Raw genomic sequence first — 12,952 nt, forward strand, 5'->3', positions numbered from 1 at the left:
TATATGTTTAAGGTAATGACTAAAGAATTTCACCCTTATTAGATTATGTAACATGTATTATGAATAATTAGAGTGATAAACATAAGTCCAATAAGGTTTGGCCGAGACTAGTAAGGGAGAGAAATGTGTGTGTGTGACTAAGAAAATACAGAGGACAATTAAACTATTCATGACCTAACCTGGTTAGAACTCTAAGAAACTTACGACAGGAAAGGGAGTCCTGTCAAGGTCCCTCTAATCTCAGGAGGATAGAACTGCCAGCTTGGTAGTGATAGACGAGGAATGAGGACTGTGGGGAAAGATACATCCCACCTACTGTTTGTGTGTCTGTATGTGCGTGTAAGGAGGTGGGGGGAAATGGGAGTTATAAAATGTCATGTCTTTGCATTCTTGACTTTAGAACGTTCTCTGAATAAACTGTACGGACCTTTTGCATAAGCTGAGTCTTTGCCTAATTATTATTAAACCCAGGGTCTTACATACCTCGGGGATTGGTCAAAGCTTAAATAATTGTTAGTTATCATCATAGGGATTGAAAATTCTCGTGACACTTTACCATAGATAGCCCGTTACCAGACCATTATTGTGGACTCAGGAAACCAAAAGGGGCTTGGTGTTTAAGGCACACTTAAAGGAGCACTGGGCGTCTAGCCTGTTGAGCATTAGTCCTTTGCCCAGATAAAGTGCTGAACCCCTGCCTTTGAGCATAGACAACTGGTTGAAGCCCCATACGCAGGACTTATCGAGTGTGACTCACCCGTGAGTGTATTCTCCGGTCAGTTAAAAAGGGAGGACCAGCTGTTAGCAAGAGAGTCTTAGATTACACCACGCCAGCAGCTCCTTGTCAACAGGAGGGGGAGGAATTAGACAGAACACAGAGCTGGGGAACATCACAGAAAAGTCCAATATACTGACAGACACATCTCTGCCACCTATAACACAGAAAACCTGACAGAAAAGTCCAATATACTGATTGACACATCTCTGCCACCTATAACACAGAAAACCTGACAGAATGCTGACACCCCCCCTTTTGCCCTCAGAACAGTATCAATTTAATCGGGACATGCTCTCTGCAAGGTGTTGAAAGCATTCATTTTAACTCCAATGCTTCCCACAAATGTGTCAAGTTGGCTGGATGTCCTATGGGTGGTGGACCATTCTTGATACATGCCGGAAACTGTGGAGCGCACCTACTAACATATCCCGTTCAACGGCACTTCAATATTTTGTCTTAACCATTCACCTGATGGTTTATTATGGACCCTTCAAATAAAGTGTTACCCATCAGATCCTAGTTGTGAATCAATAAACATTTATATTTGACAAAGAAGAAAATCACTGAATAAATGCCTTATAGATGACAATTGGCTTATATAATATCTTATAACAGCCAAACTACATATTTCAAATGAATGCTTGTCATGTGTTCACCCTGCCCACTTAGCTAAGGGATTAAATATTAGGCTACCTACAATTGAATAGAAGAAAACAGAGAGAAGGAGATAGAGAGATTGTCAGTTCCTTAATGTTTGGGCTGTATAATACAGCCAATGGATACATTAAGGAACAGGGCCGTCTCTCTCTCTCTCTCTGTTTTCTTCTATTGAATTCAATATAAACCTTGTTTTTCATAGAACGATGCCAGGACTAGTTTATGTGGATGCAGATAGATTTCCAGTGTTGTGCTTCGTTTGAGTATCTGTCTGCCAAGAAGTGACGGGCCTTTCAGCAAATGAAATAGGTGGGACTTTCCAGTCTCCAGTGGAAGTGGCTATGTAATGTAATTCAACACCAAAGTCACTCTTTACTACAGATCATAAACTAAGACCCACTCGCTGGCTGAAGAGACTGAGAACCAGAAGTGAATAAACATTGATAAAACTATTAAAATACGCAGACAGTCCCCGAATTGAACTTTAACAGAGGATTATTTGGCAAGTATTATTCACTAATTTAGTGATTCATTGTCATACGTGATGACTTGTATTTAATAAACAGCAGTAGCACTGTATTTCATGTCTAACAGATGGCTATCTATTAGAAAAGCCAATCTAACTACTTTTTAGGCTATTGTCCCAGGACACATGCACTGTCCTCCACACCTTCAGCAGCACAGAGACTCCAGACAATCCTACTGCTCTACCACCACTGTGACTCCATACCCCTGCTGTTCACCTTACTGTATGTATGTATATAATATATACCTTAACATTGGAGAGGGGAGCTGGGGAGCAGGGTCAGAGTAAGAGTATATTCTGTAGTACTCTATATCAGAGGAGAATACAAAAAGACCATCCTTAATCCTCCATTAGTGTCTTTGTGTTGTTGTTTTTCAAATTAGTTATATTCTACACAGGATAACTGTTTCTGCTCACAGAGGTCAAACACACTGAATTCCCACCTTCAGGGATGAATGTGAGTGAGCTGCTGAATATTCAGGAGCAGGAGTCCCTCCCTTGCTCCGTCGTATAAGAACTCATGACCCAGTCCATTTCCACACAACAGACCTGAAACAAACTTCATCCAGAAAGGATTCCCTCTGTTTTAAAGTTCTGTATCCTTGTTAAAAGCGGACACATAAAAACATGTTAAATACCTTCTGTTGTAAAATTAGTTGGTGGAAAACTAAAACCTCTATTGCCAACAATCACACAAAGTCACAAACAACCCCTACACATGTTAGGTCTCCTATAGGACGTAAGGGTGAATCAGTCCCTCTCTGACTGCACACACAACACACCTTCACTGGTCCCCAATTCTCAGGGGATTTGGACACACTGTCCTGGTGGATGGTCTGAGAGAAGAGCTCATATCCCTATTCTGAACATACATTGAGCTCTACATGTATTGGGACAGTGACACGTGTTGTTGTTTTGGCTCTGTACTCCAGCACTTTGGATTTGAAGTGATTCAATGGCTTTGAGGGTATTTCCATCCATATTCGGTGAACCGTTTCGAAATGATAGCAGTTTTTGTACATAGTTCCCCCATTTTATGAGACCAGAAGTATTGGGACAAATTCACTTATATGTGTATTAAAGTAGTCCTAAGTTTAGTAATTGGTCCTATATTCCTAGCACACAATTTCTTATTTTATTTCTATTTCACCTTTATTTAACCAGGTAGGCCAGTTGAGAACAAGCTCTCATTTACAACTGCGACCTGGCCAAGATAAAGCAAAGCAGTGAGACACAAACAACAACACAGAGTTACACATGGAATAAACAAACGTACAGTCAATAACACAATAGAAAAAAATCTATATACAGTGTCTGCAAATGAGGTAAGATTAGGGAGGTAAGGCAATAAATAGGCCGTAGTGGCGAAGTAATTACAATTTAGCAATTAAACACTGGAGTGATAGATGTGCAGAAGATGAATGTGCAAATAGAGATACTGGGGTGCAAAGGAGCAAAAAAACAATATTGGGATGAGGTAGTTGGATGGGCTATTTACAGATGGGTTATGTACAGGTGCAATGATTTGTAAGCTGCTCTGACAGCTGATGCTTAAAGTTAATGAGGGAGATATGAGTCTCCCTCATTCAGGTTAGCAATGATTACATCAAGCTTGTGACTAACTTGTTGGATGCATTTGCTGTTTGCTTTGGATGTGTTTCAGATTATTTAGTGCCCAATAGAAATGAATGGTAAATAATGTATTGTGTCATTTTTGAGTGACATTTATTGTAAATAAGAATGTTTCTAAACACTTCTACATTAATGTGGATGCTACCATGATTACAGATAGTCCTTAATAAATCACGAATAATAATGAGTGATAAAGTTAGATGCACAAATATCAGGTTAGCATTTTTGGAGGGTTGGATATGTGTGAGTCTAGCCCACATTCACTGCCAGACCAACTGACAAGCCCGTCCTGATTGGGTAATGCGTGGTCTCATGTCTGCCACAAGGTGGGAGTATAATGCATCAAATAAATAAAAAACAGTTACTGTGAAAGATGTGAAACAAGATTAGTTGTTCTGTTCAGCAGTGCCACAGCTAGATAGCTCTCATTGAGTATTATAACATGAGTATTGATTGAGTATTTGTTAACGATTGAGTATTATCAGGTCTGCTAATCTCATGAGGTGAGTACAGTAAAATACTGGCATGATTGATGTGTTTGTCATAAAGATGGCTGAAAAACTATTTTCATGACACACTTAATCAATGTTGTGCCCATAAAAATATAAACAAACAATGTAATCTTCTATAAAAGTATATCTTTATTGCTCAGTTTCATTTCTCTTTTTGTTTGCGTATTACACATTGTGACCGTTAAAACGATAGATAGTGATGTAAATAAAATCTTTAAGAGGCTCATAACATCATTGATAGAACTGATTAACATACATTGGTAGATTGAAACACTTTTGTTTGCTTTCACTACTATATATAAATTAGGACATCTTGAAGTTACATTCAACACTATGAAGGCTACATAGTGATCCCCCATTTCACTGACAATGTTAAGATAAAAAATAAAACAATGATTAAGTGACAGAATATCTTTGTGTAATCGTGTAACTCCTTGTACCTGTCTGTGTTATGATTGTGTATTATTGTTATGATTGTGTATCATCGTTATATTATGATTGTGTATTATTGTTATGATTGTGTATTATTGTTATGATTGTGTATTATTGTTATGATTGTGTATTATTGTTATATTATGATTGTGTATTATTGTTATGATTGTGTATCATCGTTATATTATGATTGTGTATTATTGTTATGATTGTGTATCATTGTTATATTATGATTGTGCATTACTGCATTATGTAGCTGACTATTTGGTCGGAGTTCCCCTGTACTTGTCCAGTGAAGACATTGACCATCAGTGTCCTGGAGGTCCCAGAGTGGGCTTTATCACAGGACACTTCATCCACTGTCCTCCACACCTTCAGAAGCACAGATACTCCAGACAATCCTATTGCTCTACCACCACTGTGACTCCATACCCCTGCTGTTCACCTTACTGTCCATCTACCTTATCTGTGGAGAGAGACAGGACAACATTTTAATTCATCAACGTTTTTAAGTGTAACATTAACTATCCAGTGGTTAACGTGTGCTCAGTCAGATTGGTTAGGTATCAACCAGAGACATTGACATGTTTTGACTATTATCAAATCGGCTTGACATTCCGTGACTACATAGTTTAAGTGAACCCTTACCTTTAGGGACGAACTTCAGTGAGCTGCTGAATATTCAGAAACGTGAGAGTCCTTTCTTTGGCCCGTCGCCCACAAACTCATGACCCAGTCCGTTTCCACACTTCCCACATCGGACCTGAAACACACAACTATCAGATACCATCTTTCCGTACAATAGTAAAGTCAATTCTATGTGCCAAATTTTTATCAAGAAAAAAAAGTGTTTTCATTCATAAAACTCTGTTCACAACATTGACATCGGCAAACCGCTCCCCAACACAACACCATACACATGGTCTGTGGTTGTGAGGCCGGTTGGACGTACAACATATTCTAAAATGACGTTGGAGGCGGCTTATGGTAGAGAAATTAACATTCAATTCTCTGGCCACAGCTCTGGTGAACATTCCTGCAGTCAGCATGCCAATTGCAGAAATAAGCTTTTTGTGCCTATGGAAAATGTCAGGGATATTTTATTTCAGCTCATGAAACATGAGACCAACACTTTACATGTTGCGTTTATGTTTTTGTTCAATGCACAATCAACGTAGCAAACATGATTGTTAGGACCTTCCCAAGTTCAAAATGAAACACTGCTTACAAATGCAGAAATCGAATGCAATACCCTACACACATCCTGTTGAAATGAACATTGGCTCATCAGTGCATTGACCACAAGCAGACAACTACTTAGCAATGAACAGTCATCAGAGGGACGCCCCTATGGAGGAGGGTTAAGTTGTCACCCATCTTTTCTGAGTCAAGATCACTTTTGCAGTCAAAAAGCAAACCAAAATTTACCGCTCAGATTATTAAAAAAAAAATATGATTAACTTTATAAAAGAATAGTTCTGTAGGAATTACGTTTTTGTGCAGTAGACCTAATACATTATCACAGCATATTTGGCTATATGCTTGGCCTGCCAATATTGTTCTTCTCAGACCATATTATATTTCAAAACTCAAGCTTTGATAACAAAATAGATCAGTTGCGAGGCATAGTTGAGCATTAATAGAAATAATTAGCTTTTTTATTTTACTGAACTAATTAATGGTACCTGCATCTGATGGTCAGTCTCAGCGGAGGAAAGGAGAGAGCAGCAGAGCGTTCATCTATCACGGTCCCTGCTCTCTACTTTCCTCCAGTGAGACTGACCAGAGGATACACTGACCAGAGGGGACACTGACCAGAGGGGACACTGACCAGAGGGGACACTGACCAGAGGGGACACTGTCCTCCCACTGATTGTGAAACTCGAGTCGCACCACATTATTTCTGCCTCATGCACAAACTCATGCTGTTCTTATGACCAGAGAAAGTGAAATATTCGAGTCGCACCACATTATTTCTGCCTCATGCACAAACTCATGCTGTTCTTATGACCAGAGAAAGTGAAATATTCATCGATATTAAAATAGACATGAGCTGCTAATAATAAAAACGCAGGCCTAGCAACACACTTGGCTACTAACGCATTGCAGCTGCAGCGCGAGTGGAATGAAGGAGAAGCGTGTTTATGTTTTGTAAAAGTGTTGAATGAAAACAGTGTTGACAGTGCTGAATAAAAACGTCAACATGAAGTCAACCATAAAAACAGCAGCTCTGCGGTATTCCCTGACAGTTTCTCTGGTCACGGCTAGCGCTACTATCAAACTTTGCTGTGGGGTCGTGGAAGCTGTACCAGGTGATTTGAGCCATCTGATTGGCTAGCACAGTAGGAGCACTTGATTTAGCCACAGCTCTCCTGGTCCACCGGGAAAGCAGAGTTTGTCCCTTCAGACAAATTAAGTCATTTAAAATGGGAACTCTTTGTCTACCTGGCGCGCAGGGCTTCTGAATCAAGTGCACCTTCCGCCCAAAGTCGAATAAAAAAATTAAATAAAGGAGCCCAAGCCTTTATCATTGGCTTTTCTACAGAAATGTTGTGATCGACTACGAATGCCTAGAAGATCGACCAGTCAATCGGTTGGTGACCAGTCAATCGGTTGGTGACCAGTCAATCGGTTGGTGACCAGTCAATCGGTTGGTGACCAGTGCCATAGACAATGATCTTGGGTTAGTTTTGCATTTCCCCCACTAATGGTTAAGATTGGGGAAGGGGAAGCTTAGCTGATCTTAGATCTGTACCTAAGGTAAACTTCACAACTCTGGTCCAATGCAACTCCAGGCCCAAACTGAGAGGATCTCACCTTGAATGCCCCAGGTCTCTCCTCGTGCTTGGACACACTGTCCTGGAGGACGGTCTCAGTGAAGGCAGGCCAGGGGGAGGAATGCTCGTACTTAGATCTGCTGGAGAACAGCTGGTGGCCACACTGGGCACACACATATAACCCTGGGGAGATAGAAGATTACAGTGAGATTAGCCAAAAGTAGATCTAGGATCTATGTTCAAAACATTCTCTTTGAGTGAAGTTACAGGATGAAGTTACAGTGAAAACGTCATTAATGCACCAGGAATAATCCTCAATGAGAGGAGAAAAGTGACTGGCATTATTTCCTTAAACAAAACCGGTTTGTCATCCATTAACCCTGGGGAGGGACCCATGTTCAACACATTCTCTTTGAGTGATGTTACAGGGGGACATGTCAAAACCTACAAGATCTGAATATACTTGTATAGGCGCTACATTGTATACTTAGAAATAATATAATTAGTATTTTCAATGATACTTTATAGTTAGTCCAACTCTTAAGGTTTGGTTTACATTTGTTTTATTGCACAGTAGAATAAGTTGCTACAGTTTAACTGGCTGGTGGTTCAATCTTCCATCACGGTTTGGTAAAAGCCAGGGGTGCGTTCAGCAGTATGCAACGTTTTGGAACGTTCAGATAGAAACATGTTAGTTATGTAGAGCAAACATGGCTCTCTGACATGTAGAATAAGGACTCACGTCGGCTCTATTCATGGTATTTCTATCTGCAACGTTCGAAAACGTTTGGCAACTGAACGTGGCCCTTGTGTAATCAGTGATTACAAAAGCATGCTACTTTTAATTAGCTACTGATTGAGCATAAGTTAGGTCATAGTCCATTTTAGGACACAGTTGGGCTAACGTTACTGTAAAATATACCACAGATGTTATAGTTATGTGCCACAACGTCCCAAATCAAATGTATTTATAAAACCCTTTTTAAATCAGATGTCACAAAGTGCTTATACAGAAACCCAGCCTAAAACTCCAAACAGCAGGCAAAGCAGATGTAGAAGTTATTTTTACTGACTAATCTTATGTTTACAAGTTGGCTAAGATACTGTAGCTACTGTAACTGACTAACTTGCAACGCTATTAGCTATACTCTCCTCAGCTTAGCTAGCTGAGGAGCCTCTTACCAGTTTTAAAGTGGTCTTTAAAGACCTCACCACCGAAGAAGGAACAAAATGACATTACTCCACTTGCAATTAACCTTAATGAGAGTATAAAAGTGCAGTTGACTCGCACTCTTTCCTTAATCAACCTGGTTTGTTATCTATCGGCTTTGAGAAAAGTTCAGACTTGTGCTTGCTTTGGGACAGCAGCAGTGGGCTGGTACTGCCGGATGACGTCGATTGTTCAAAGCGCCAATTAAAGTGAACTTCCGGTTGCTTTACAGTTAGCGTTTCAAAATAAAAGCCTAAACTCCAACGGTTAGTGCTTTCAGGGATCCTTGGGACGTCCCTACTGTAAACCCTAACCTTGGGAGCAGTGTGCTTTTTTTACAACCAAATCTCTATTTTTGATGTAAATTGAATGTTTCTGAGAAACCTAACGCAACCAGTGATTCATTCATCTGATAATATTGCACTGTCTCTATGCACACTCACAGGGACAAACTCACGCACACTGACACTCTAAACACACACACCCACTCACAAAGGCCTACAATCATCATATACGCTGCTGCTAATCTGTTTACCATATATCCTGATGCCTAGTCACCTTATCCCTATACGTGGGCTCCTGAGTGGCCCAGTGGTCTAAGGCACTGCATCGTGTCACTACAGACCCTGGTTTGATCCTGGGCTGTATCACAACCGGCAGTGATCAGTGAGCGCAGCTTGGCCAGTGAGCACGTTCCTATAAGACATTGAGTCGCAAGCTAAAACGAGGATGTGCTCATTGAAAGGAGGGAGTTGTGTAATGACCCTGGGTTTGAAGTTGGAAGTTTACATACATGTAGGTTGGAGTCATTAAAACTCGTTTTTCAATCACTCCACAAATTTCTTGTTAACAAAATATAGTATTGGCAAGTCGGTTAGGACATCTACTTTGTGCATGACACGTCATTTTTCCAACACTTGTTTACAGACAGATTATTTCACTTATAATTCACTGTATCACAATTCCAGTGTGTCAGAAGTTTACATACACCAAGTTGACTGTGCCTTTAAACAGCTTGGATAATTCCAGAAAATTATGTCATGGCTTTAGAAGCTTCTGATAGGCTAATTGACATCATTTGAGTCAATTGGAGGTGTACCTGTGGATGTATTTCAAGGCCTACCTTCAAACTCAGTGTCTCTTTGCTTGACATCATGGGAAAATAAAAAAAAATCAGCCAAGACCTCAGAAAAGAAATTGTAGACCTCCACAAGTCTGGTTCATCCTACGCCTGAAGGTACCACGTTCATCTGTAGCAACAATGGTACTCAAGTATAAACACCATGGGACCATGCAGCCGTCATACCGCTCAGGAAGCAGACGCGTTCTGTCTCCTAGCGATGAACGTACTTTGGTGCCAAAAGTGTAAATCAATCCCAGAACAACAGCAAAGTACCTCGTGAAGATGCTGGAGGAAACAGGAACAAAAGTATCTTTTATCCACAGTAAAACAAGTCCTATATCGACATAACCTGAAAGGCCGCTCAGCAAGGAAGAAGCCACTGCTCCAAAACCGCCATAAAAAAGCCAGACTACGGTTTGCAACTGCATGGGGACAAAGATCGTACTTTTTGGAGAAATGTCCTCTGGTCTGATGAAACAAATATAGAACTGTTTGGCCATAATGACCATTGTTATGTTTGGAGGAAAAAGGGGGAGGCTTGCAAGTCGAAAAACACCATCCCAACCATGAAGCACGGGGGTGGCAGCATCATGTTGTGGGGGTGCTTTGCTGCAGGAGGGACTGGTGCAATTCACAAAATAGATGGCATCATGAGGCAGGAAAATGATGTGGCTATATTGAAGCAACATCTCAAGACATCAGTCAGGAAGTTAAAGCTTGGTCGCAAATGGGTCTTCCAAATGGCCAATGACCCCAAGCATACTTCCAAAGTTGTGGCAAAACGGCTTAAGGACAACAAAGTCAAGGTATTGGAGTGGCCATCACAAAGCCCTGACCTCAATCCTATTAAAAATGTGTGGGTAAAACTGAAAAAGCGTGTGTGAGCAAGGAGGTCTACAAACCTGACTCAGTTACACCAGCTCTGTCAGGAGGAATGGGTCAAAATTCACCCAACTTATTGTGGGAAGCTTGTGGAAGGCTACATGAAACATTTGACCCAAGTTAAACAATTTAAAGGCACTGTAACCAAATACTAATTGAGTGCATGTATTTTTTTTACCCACTGGGAATGTGATGAAAGTAATAAAGGCTAAAATAAATATTTCTCTCTGCTATTATTCTGACATTTCACATTCTTACAATAAAGTGGTGATCCTAACTGACCCAAGACAGGGAATTTGTACTAGGATTAAATGTCAGGAATTGTGAAAACTGAGTTTAAATGTATTTGGCTAAGGTGTATGTAAACTTTCGACTTCAACTGTATATGCGCGGATATCGACTCTCCCACCCGAGCATGCTTTTGGGGCACAGTCGATAGCACGCTGGACTTCGGGCTAGAAGGTTGATGGTTCGAGACCTGCTTCCTACCTGTTTCAATACAATACTTTATCTACCTCTATCACTCCAGTATCCCTGCACATTGTAAATATGGTACTGGAACTGACACTGTATATAATATTCTTACTTTCTCGTTTTCTTATTTTTATTTCTTGTGTTTTTGTTCTACCTTGTTATTTTTTGTATTACATTCTTATTGTTGGGTTTAGACCTGGCAAGAAAGGCATTTCACTGTACATTTGACATTAACACTCAAATTTTCTTAGTCACATGCCGAATACAACAAGTGTAGACCTTACAGTGAAATGCTTACTTACGGGCCCCTAACCAACAACACAGTTAAAAAATATTTGGATAAGACTAAGAAATAAAACTAGCAAGTAATTAAAGAGCAGCAGTAAAATAACAATAGCGAGACTATATACAGGGGGTACCAGTACAGAGTCAATGTGCGCGGGCACCAGTTAGTTGAGGTAATATGTACATGTAGGTAGAGTTATTAAAGTGACTATCCGTAGATGATAACAACAGAGAGTAGCAGCGGTGTAAAAGAGGGGTGGGGGCAATGCAAATAGTCTGGGTAGCCATTTGATTAGATGTTCAGGAGTCTTATGTCTTGGGGGTAGAAGCTGTTAAGAAGCCTCTTGGACCTAGACTTGGCTCTCCAGTACCGCTTGCCGTGCGGAAAGAACAGTCTATGACTTATGTGGCTGGAGTCTTTGACAATTTTTAGGGCCTTCCTCTGACACCGCCTGGTATAGAGGTCCTGGATGGCAGGAAGTTTGGCCCCAGTGATGTACTGGGTCGTTTGGTAGTACCCTCTGTAGTGCCTTGCGGTTGGAGGCCGAGCAGTTGCCATACCAGGCAGTGATGCAACCAGTCAGGATGCTCTCGATGGTGCAGCTGTAGAACCTTTTGAGGATCTGAGGACCCATGGCAAATCTTTTCAGTCTCCTGAGGGGGAATAGGTTTTGTCGTGCCCTCTCACGGCTGTCTTGGTGTGCTTGGACCATGTTAGTTTGTTGGTGATGTGGACGCCAAGGAACTTGAAGCTCTCACACCACCCATCCTTGTTTTGCAGTACGGTGGCACTGAAAACATATGAACAAATGCTCTAAAAACCCCCAAATACATCCTTTTAGAAACAAAAACGCTGTCAGTATAGCATGAAATTGTGTCATTACGGACTTTATATTCCATTTATTGCGACTCGAGCTGCTTCCCCAATCCAGCTGTTTCATTCTCTGTGTAGCCTGCTGCTACAGGTAACTGACAAAATAAAAGAAACACCAACATAAAGTGTCTTAATAGGGCTTTGGGCCATCACGAGTCGCCAGAACAGCTTCACTGCGCCTTGGCATAGATTCTACAAGTGTCTGGAACTTCCTGTGTGGTAGCACCTGCTTTCATTATACTTTGTATTCCTCATTTACTCGTGTTTCTTTTATTTTGACAGTTACATGTAGAACGGATGGAGAGGTATCACTCGAGTCTCAACAAAATGGAATATAACGTTGCGGAAGTTAGAAATAACACAATTTAATGTGTACAACATGCGAAGACTTGCATCACTATACTTAGAGCTTTTGCGTTTCTAAAAGTGTTTTTGGCGCCTTTGTTCATGTTGTTTTCAGAGCCCCCATACTGCACAACGAGGATGAGGAAATTGGTTGGGGGTAAGTTTCTCAAAAACAAGTGAAATCACACAAAAACGTGTCTGGACCCTTCCACAACATACTATTTACATAAACAATGTAGGTTTGGTTGTAAAAAAGCTATAGCAAGGACCCTACCTCAACGTACAATAAGCATCCAGTGACTGCAAGTGACAAGTTGCAGACTAATGGGCCAGACCCTACTAACCTAACCCATTTGTCATTTCAGTTTAATAAACTCAACAAAAAACTGATTAACTACAGATATCACAATTCCCCCATTTATTGTCATTTCGTTTATATGAATGA

The 12,952-nt window shown here is 40.7% G+C and overlaps 1 pseudogene across 1 annotated transcript; it reads right to left on the reverse strand.

The window, feature by feature from the left end:
* Positions 1-4,554: 4,554 nt before the first annotated feature.
* Positions 4,555-8,711, reverse strand: LOC123741728 (methionine-R-sulfoxide reductase B1-A-like; annotated as a pseudogene). The gene is made up of 4 exons (XR_014391703.1): positions 8,497-8,711; positions 7,355-7,497; positions 5,186-5,300; positions 4,555-5,003 (listed from the first exon to the last, which is right to left on the reverse strand). The product of XR_014391703.1 is annotated as a methionine-R-sulfoxide reductase B1-A-like (transcript).
* Positions 8,712-12,952: the final 4,241 nt, after the last annotated feature.

This window comes from Salmo salar, chromosome 03 (genome assembly GCF_965601325.2).
Source record: "Salmo salar chromosome 03, fSalSal1, whole genome shotgun sequence".
NCBI lineage: Eukaryota > Metazoa > Chordata > Actinopteri > Salmoniformes > Salmonidae > Salmo > Salmo salar.